The following is a 9,350-nucleotide window of genomic DNA, read 5'->3' as shown; positions in this document are numbered from 1 at the left end:
TTTCTAAAATTTTTATAAATTAAAAAAACTAAACACCGATAACCATTAGGTTGTTTGCAGGACAACACAGAAGTTAACATACTTGCCAGTCGGTTTGCCCTAAATCCTACATTGGACCAAGCAACCATTCTCTCTCTATCTCCCTTAATCTCTCTCTCTCTCTCTCTCTCTGACTTTCCTATGCGTACAGATTTCACAATAGATTGTTTGAAATCACTCTTTTTCATGTGCATTATATAATAAAAACTTGGACACCTCCAAAGATGTGGACCCGATCTCATCTTGGTGTGATATTTAAAAAATGCTCCTGTCTTCTCTATACTATACAACTTTTTTATGAATTTTTCTTTCCTTACTGCTGGAAAACTGAGTCTGTTGTACCAGTTTACAAGAATGCTGTTGAAAAAACTGGCACATCAAATTATCGCCCATTAACCTCCTCCCGTTTTCGCTAAATTACTTGACTCTATAATTAACTAAGCTCTAGTCTATTACTTTACGGCTGCTATACATCTGACTAGCAACGAATATAGTTTAGACAAGCCCGTTTTTCAGAAGATGTCCTAATTGTAATCTCTGAACTATATACCTTGCACTGGACAAAGCAGGTGAGGGTATAGATGTAAACCTAGATATATCTCAGTGTTTGGACCCGGCCTGCCCCGATCTTCTTCTAAGGAAAATATATCTTGTGGTATCACTGCACGAATACTAATCAAAATTAAATATTTGTTAAATAAGAGAAAAATCCAGGTTGTCCACGGCGGTCGTACATATAAACAATATGATATAAATGTGGAGGTACCTCAGGGGTCTATCCTCATTATTATTCACATGGGTATATTTGTTGATAACACCACGCTCTATAACATGCACGAGGGAAAAACAAATGAACACATATCTGAGGAAATTGTAGAAACCCCAGTTGATGGCTTCCAATCTGTAGAGGAATGGGGATAAAAATGAATGACCACATTAAACCCTGCAAAACTAAGCTTGTTTCAATCAATAATTACAAATAATCTGCTCAAGAAACATACAAACATACAAGGAACATGCTATAAGAAACATGAAAACCACCAATAAAGGTACGTTACTTGAAAGTACTTTTTGCAAACTCCTCGGCTTAACATTTACAGGGCACATGAGCTTGAACATATACACTGAGAGCAACGCCGCTGCGAAGACGGTAGACTCTATCTATCGTGCTGGAAAGCTACTTACACCTGAATATATCCTGTACCTTTACAAGGCCAACATTAGCCCTGTATAGAGTACTATTGTCACATTTGGGTTAGTGTATCTACTACTTGTCTCTCCCTCCTTGACTGGGTTACAAAAGAGAGTCCCCAACCTGATGAATCCTAAAATGACATCTAATCATAAACCTTTGTTTTATCGACGACATGTTGCCTCCCTCTGCTTGTTCTACAAGTATTCTAATAGTGAATGCTCCGAGGAACTACACGCTCACGGTACTCTTCGATGTAAATACCCCCGACAAACCCGACAACCAACACAATCCCACCCTTACACAGTAGAGACCACTAAATATAAGAAACCTTCTACTCTAACAGTTTCTACCTCAGAATTTAAAAAAAAACTCCCTTCCGCGTTCCCGCTTTCCTACTTCCACTGACATGCATAAGTATAATGTGAACTGACATCTTGATGTTCAACTCCCAACATAGTATCCCTGTAAATTATGCTTCCGAATATAGTTCCTTACATCAAAGTTGCACTGTGCCTTGTTTGGGGAAAAATAGAATAAAACATTATTCATTTACAATATAATATATAATGATGCACCTTGTGTAATTATGTAAATAATATACAGACGATTTTCAATTTGGATAGTAAGTGTTATTAAAATTTCGATCTGTGAAATATTAGTTTTTTCCTTGATAATATTTGCATGATGTGTCGTTCTATGGCCTTTCCACGACTGTTGTTTGCATGATATGTCGTTGGATATAACCTACGGTTTTCTTTGTGTATTTTGTAAAACTCGTCATTCTTTCTAGCAAACTATAGACTCGTTACGACATTTCGCCTCGTCAGCCAGGACTTGTTAGAAATTCCTAGTATATCAGTTAAGAGCCTTAAACTTAATTTTGTCAAAATGTAAACATTACTCTTTATAATGTAATATTAGAAAAAAAATATGAAATTATATAGAAACAGATGATAATGTAATTTAGTGTTTATCTTGCTATTTCTCGATATAAATTTGCATAAAAAATACACCTTACGAATAGTGGGAGTTTACTTCCACTGCAAAATCAAGCAAGTGAACATCAATTATGAAGAGTGTAGCTTAAAGGATCACAAAAAACATAGGTTTGTGTTTTACATGTTGCTTGATGAAATAATGTTTATATTCATGCATGCATAATATATATATATATACATCCACCCACACACACACACACACACACATATATATATATATATATATATATATATATATATATATATATATATATATATATATATATATATACCCAGATAGATAGAAAGGTAAATAGATAGATAGATATGCCTTAATATAAATGATGCATATATATGTGTATAAATACATATATAGATACATATGTTTATATATATATATATATATACACACATATATATATATATATATATATACATATATAAGTTTAGTGGTTAAAGTTTAATTCTGAAAATCAAAATATATATATTCGAGTAAAGAATTTATTGTTTGTCAACATGAATATATAGAATGGGGGTTATGTTAATTTCCATAATCCATGCATTTTCAATAATGGATCATATCATCCGAGGAAATGAAATTGGGTCAGCAAAATGTTCAGCTGATAATAGACACGTATTTTGTTTTCAGCAAAAATATTGAAAAATATTACCTCAAGCGCAAAGAACTTTCTTAGTGACACTCAATATGGTTCCCGCTCTGCAAAATCTACCGCAGATGTGCTGACGGTTATATCTCACAGGATTAGTAAATCTCTTGACAAAGGCTTCCTTTCTAGGGCAATTGCTCTTGACATATAAAAAGCCTTCGACATAAGGGTCTACTTCACAAGATTTCCAGCTACGGTATAACTGGAAATGTCTTCTCAATTATTAAATCATTTCTCTCCGATAGGCTCATAAGAGTAGTGGTCGATAGACAAAAATCAGAGGCCTGCAGTTTTAATGCTGGAGTCCGTCAGGGTTCAATCCTGGGCCCAACTCTTTTTCTGATCTACATCAATGACCTCCCTAAACACATACTTTAATCATTCGTTGACATCTATGCTGATGACACGACCATCTACGGCAACACATCAAAGGCTGAAAATGTCAAAGTTCTCTCTGATTCTCTCTCCTCTGATCTCGAGCGCGTGGTTCAGTGGGGGAAGTCGTGGCTTTAATGCACCTAAAACCACACACTATCCTTACATCATCAACGCTCTGATCCCCCTCTGGCATCAATTGAGATGGGTGGCTCTCGTCTGGGAGAGGCCCCGTGTTTTGACAAACTTCTGGGTTTGACCTTTACGCCTGATCTGAAATGGAACACGTACATCAAGTCTGTTGCCAGGGTCGCTGGAAAGATGGTGGGATCCTTCTATCGCGCCAGAAGATATCTCACTACTGGTGCAATTCTCTATCTATATAAAAGCCAAGTACGTCCAACGATAAAATACTGCTGCCATATCTGGGCAGGAGCTGCTAAAAACAGCCTATCCTGCCTTGACAGAGTACAAAATAGACTTCGTGGCTTAGTGGGGATGGACTTTTCTCTACCTTGCAACCTCTCGCCCACAGAAGAGACGTTGCGAGCCTTTCCTTGTTTTCTCGTTATTTCCATGGCAGGTGCTCGTCTGAACTCTAATCTCTGGTCCCCCTCGGCAATCTTTCACGAAAAACACCCGTCTATCCGTATCCACTGTGAAAAATTTCCCCCACTCTTTATCTGTGCCTAAATCAAAACGTGGATTCCCTGAACAAAGCTTCTTTCTTAGAACTTCACGCCTGTGGAACTCTGTTCCCTCTGCCTGCTTTCCACCTGACTACAATTTGGATGTGTTCAAGTCCAACGTTAACAAATTCCTAATAGACCGCCCCCTTAAGTAAAAAATTCATCAAATCTCCACACTAACGCAATGTACTTGGAACAACCGTTATCCCTGAATGGCTTCCGGGCCTTGATATGTGATGACCACTGTGTAAAAAATTAGAAAAATAGTTTTTATCACCCTAAAATTATTACCTCAAATGCAAACAATTTTGTTTATTACGTTGTTTCATCATGACAAATTAATTTTACTTATTCTTTCAGCAATAATAGCATATATTACAAAACATATCCATTATTACTTATAAGATTGCAGATAGTCTTATATTGGCAAACAACCAACCACTCTCCCAAAACCCTCACATCCGATGCCGGTATATATTCCATCCCATGTAACAACTGTCAACAAGCGTACATAAATGAAACACAGCGAAAATTGAAATTAAGACTTAACGAACACAGAAGAGATATAAGGAATGGTAACGCCCTAAATGCACTCTTTTGCCATTGTGCAGATCACGATCACTCATTTAATTTAGATCAAGCGAAAATTATTAAATACGTGATAGATAGAGTTATAAGAACAAGACTTTTAGAATCAACAATTATATTAAATACTAATATTATTACGCAAAGAAATGGCTTCTACCATTTAACCCCTAGCATAGGGAAAATAATAATCAAAGAACAAAATATCAAAACAGATCCTGGATAACCGTTTTTCCTTAAATATTTCAACAAAATGAATAAGTTTACAGGGGAAAAATGTACATATTTATTTTAACGCATTTTTAAAAGTGTATAGATAGACGTCGAACAACCCAACCTTCCCATAAGCACACATATGTTTGTCCTTCTCGACATGGGTAGGATTCAAAAACTGTCCTCTTTTTCGTACGATCTATGACTTTTTCTTTTTTTGCATTTTTACTTCAATTATCCTGAAGATGTCCTCTGAAATAAGGACTAAACGTTGATTATTTTAATAATTTCATTCGATTTTTCTATTTTTCTCAAAGCGTATATATATATATATATATATATATATGGGGCTGCGTGTGTGTATGTTTGTATGTGTGTTCATACTTTTTGTAAAAATACAAATCAGTGTTAAAGTCAAATAGACATAGCGTATTATAACGATCGAATTTACTATAAATCGACATTTTTCAATATTTTACAAATGGATCACTTCCACAATAAATGAAATGAAATATCAAGAAAGCAGGCTATCATTAAGAAAGTACAGAAAATGTGAAAGAGTGTTTTAATACCTAATACCAATACCAACTACCAAATCCATGTACTCCACTGTTTTTTATATCATATAATTATTGTCTTCCATAGATTTTTTGTGTACCAGGGAGGTAGATTCACAAGCCTGCCCAGAAAACGTTATCCAAAATACATTGCAGTCTACATTGCACTATACAGAATCTACTCTTGACTTTATAATTAAAATAAGAGTCTTTATATATTGTTTCAAATGCAAAAATCAGGTAAATGTTTCAATCATCAAACAGTAATCATTCATTTTTAAACCTGCCGCTGGTTTATCAAGGAACGCTCTGGGCATGTTATCAAAATGTTTTTTTCTTTCATAAAATCAGTTAAATTAAATGTAAATGTACACTAGTAAAGTATCATGGTTCTATTGTGTTCTAGTTCTTAACAAAATATTCATTCATTCCTAACACGCCCACTCATACATAAAATTCCACATGTGACTTCATAGGATTGTTCTTCTACTTGTACTATGAGGAAAGCTTTTTAAATCGATTTTTGATGCCATTTTGTATAGAAGTGTTTAGGTTGATAAAAATCGCATGTTTTTAATCAGACTTTTTTCTTATTAAGTTAAGGTGATTATTAGACACATTTCGATACATATCCTAGATAAGAACACTCCCAGAGGCATCAAGTACTTTTGTGAGAATTTCCAAAAATCGACAAAGTCGTGTTTTAAGTCCATGGAAAAGGAACTTTCTCTCTCACACATATATGAAGTTCATTTCATATTATAGTAGAATAATTGTTAGAACATAAAACCTTTATTGTGAAATCATGGATAATAAACAAATATTGAAGGATTATTAATTGTATAATGTGGATTTATCGTTAAAAATTAAGTAAATATTTTACTTATTTACGTGCGCTTAATACTTCTGAATCTTTAGAGAGTTAAATGCATGTAATTAATTATGAAAATAAAGTCAATTATAAAATATATATTAACAATAATTATTCTCATAATATATCTAGTACTTAAAGCTGCTTGTTAAATATAATGAAATAATGAACGCGTTTGTTTATATGATTACAATAGCAGGGAGCATAACAAAAAACACACGTCTGTGTTTTTAAACCTGTGAAAAGTAACCAGTTATAAGGCAAGTTATTTCAACAACGTAAAACTCTTCAGGCATGGAGACATCTACCATAAAAAAATCATCTGATTGAGTATTTTATTTCTTAAATAAAACTAATTTACACAGAGCTTTCACGCACAAAAATTGGATTGTAAACTTATGGTTTTTATTCTCATTTAGGGTCATATGTAACATGACCGTTTTGAGGGGGGCGATTTGCTCCACATTGTGGAAGTTGAGGCCACTCTGCGACTTGAGGAAGTCCTGGCATATATGCTAAGATTGTCTAATTGAATCCCGGACAACGGCGTGTATCAAAAATACTTGAAATAAAACAGATATATTTTTTATTGTAAAAAACAGACATGTGTTTTTGTTTTTTTTTGAGAATGAAGAGACTAGAAATGTCACAAGAATGTGGGGATGAAGTCAGACCTATCGTGGCTTCGCGGACACCTGTTTCAGACGAGGACTTTCAGAATGGGATCCTGTGAAAATAATTTCATTTTTGGACCCATCTTGCAAAACTCTGGTCGTATTTTTGAATTGCACACACGCTATTTGCGCCTGATATTCCCCATAAACGTTTTCTATGTTTATTGGTTGAGTGGATCGACCGAGCCACCCAGTGACCCTTCTATAAAAAGCCAATACCCGCTCGAAACAGACGGATTTGCGCCGAATCTCGAGAAGAAACAGCTCCTAAAACGCCTAACGACCCCCTCTCAGCGATCCTGACCAGCAATTCCGTGAGCAGAAGAAAGATTTGTGAACCTTAAAAATTTTTGGTGACTTAGCGATGTACATATGTAAAAAAGATCTGTAACTTTTGTGAAATTCATTTTTAGTAGTTAGAGAAACCTGACGTTCTCTGTATTGTCTTCCCGTTGTGCATGCAAAGTTTGCTTTTGCTTTTCAGCAGAATTCAACACCAAGACGCTAAGAATTTATGTGTAGGTCTTCCGCTAGACTTGACATCACGAACCACAGTTCCCTAATAATTTAGATGTCAGTTCTTGACCTAAGTAGCGGGAGACCCACCACAATATAATACTATTTATATTCACCGCAAATGTAATTTTATTGGTCACAATTGTATGTTAGATACATAAATTTCAAAAACCGTAAAAATAATATAATACCTTTATAGAATTATTTGCATACAAAATAATAATTCATCCACGAATGATCATATATTTCAATAACAAATTTATCTCATCACAGTTCATTGGGTTAGCCAATATTAAATATAAGTGTAATAGATTGAACATTGAGTTCCTATTATGTATACGATGAGTTATTAATTTTACAGCTTTACAACAACAATGCCCTGTATTTAAATGATTAGTATTTATTTATACTCAACATTATCCGTGTGATATCTCTTTCGATGATCTTCTCTGACAGTATGTTAACTGATATGTGGACGTTGATGAGACACTTCAACAAGAAGATTTGCCAGCTAATATGTAGCCTTACGCCAACGTGTTTATTTTTCTTTTTAGTGACATTAAGCGTTAAACTAAACACGTACGAATTAGTAATTACTCGCGTTGATTCACCGTTAGACCACAATGTACAAGACTTATTAAGACAATCTCATTGTGCTATCACCTAGCTATCTAATTATGAATAATCTAGATTAAAAGTTATCATAATCCCATTATTTGCTTTACATGTAACGATAGAAAAAATTATTGTTCACACTTACAGAACACGTTAATGTTGATAAAGGTAAAGCAAACAGATATCTACTCAGACAGGAATTGACCAACTAGGAGAAAAATGTAAGTTCTTACAGATTGCAGAATTCTGTCAAATTTCATATATTTAGGTTCCCAGTTGATCTGAGAAATCGTCTTTAATATAAATCTCGCCTATCTGCGTATGTGTGTATGTATTTTGTATGTCTCGCCAAAAAAAATCGCCGGAGACAATGACAATTATCGAAAAATTTGCAATATACATTAATTTCTTCACCCTCAACTGCCCACTTTTCTACAGGAAGGAGTTGCTGTTTTCACCGATATTATCGAAAGTCATCCCCTTTTTAAAATTTTCTAGCCTTAATTTAAACCTACGTCATTTCCGGTCTGGCGATGTGCGCAACAGCTTGCGCGTCGCATTTTGTTACACTTTCTTTTCCTCCTTCGCGATCCGGGTTCGAACATGCCCGCCTATTGCTATTTTTTTAGCGCTCGCAATTTTCGTTTCTTTTTTTTTTCTGACACAACTACCACCCTTACACTCACCTGAACTTTCCTTTTCATCTCCGCACCAGGGACTCGAGCCTACCAGCCTACGACAACTTTTTTTTCTCAACACAAACTTACAAACAGCCAAGCAACGTTGTGCACCTTAGCTAGTCTATAATATAAACCTCACCTGTTTGTTTAAATGTATGCTTGTTTGAATACGTAAAACTTTCCACAGAGGCGATGGATTTACAAGGAACCGGTACCTTTTTTAAGCTCGACGTTTCGGACAACACATATCGAACAATTAGTAAAAAAAAACATGAAAGTTTTACCCCCCCCTAACTGGGCACTTTTATACAGGGAGGGCTAGCAAAATGTCATTACTTTATGACAATTCAGCCAAACACGCATGCGCAAAAACGTTATTTCCTGAATAATTTTAAACATAGTAGTATAACTTTACTTACGTGATCATAGACCTATCGTTATAATTGATGCAGCTTAAACTTTAGAGTGCACGTTCGAGTCTACATATCCGATATACATTTTTCGATTTTTAAATTTTAGTATTAAAACAGAGGTTATTTATGCCATTTTTACGTTGTTTTTTCTATCACGTTCGCTGTTTTCTTTTTCAGATTTTAAATAAGTTTTATCATTTAAACAAGCTTATTCGTGTCATTTCATTTTCGTTCGCTTATTCTTTATTTTGCATCACGTTCGCTTGTAATTTTTTGTTTTTGT

This window comes from Euprymna scolopes, chromosome 8, assembly GCF_053919585.1.
Source record: "Euprymna scolopes isolate OS-2025 chromosome 8, ASM5391958v1, whole genome shotgun sequence".
Taxonomy (NCBI): domain Eukaryota; kingdom Metazoa; phylum Mollusca; class Cephalopoda; order Sepiida; family Sepiolidae; genus Euprymna; species Euprymna scolopes.
The sequence above is the reverse complement of the archived record's forward strand: the minus strand, read 5'-3'. Positions refer to the sequence as shown.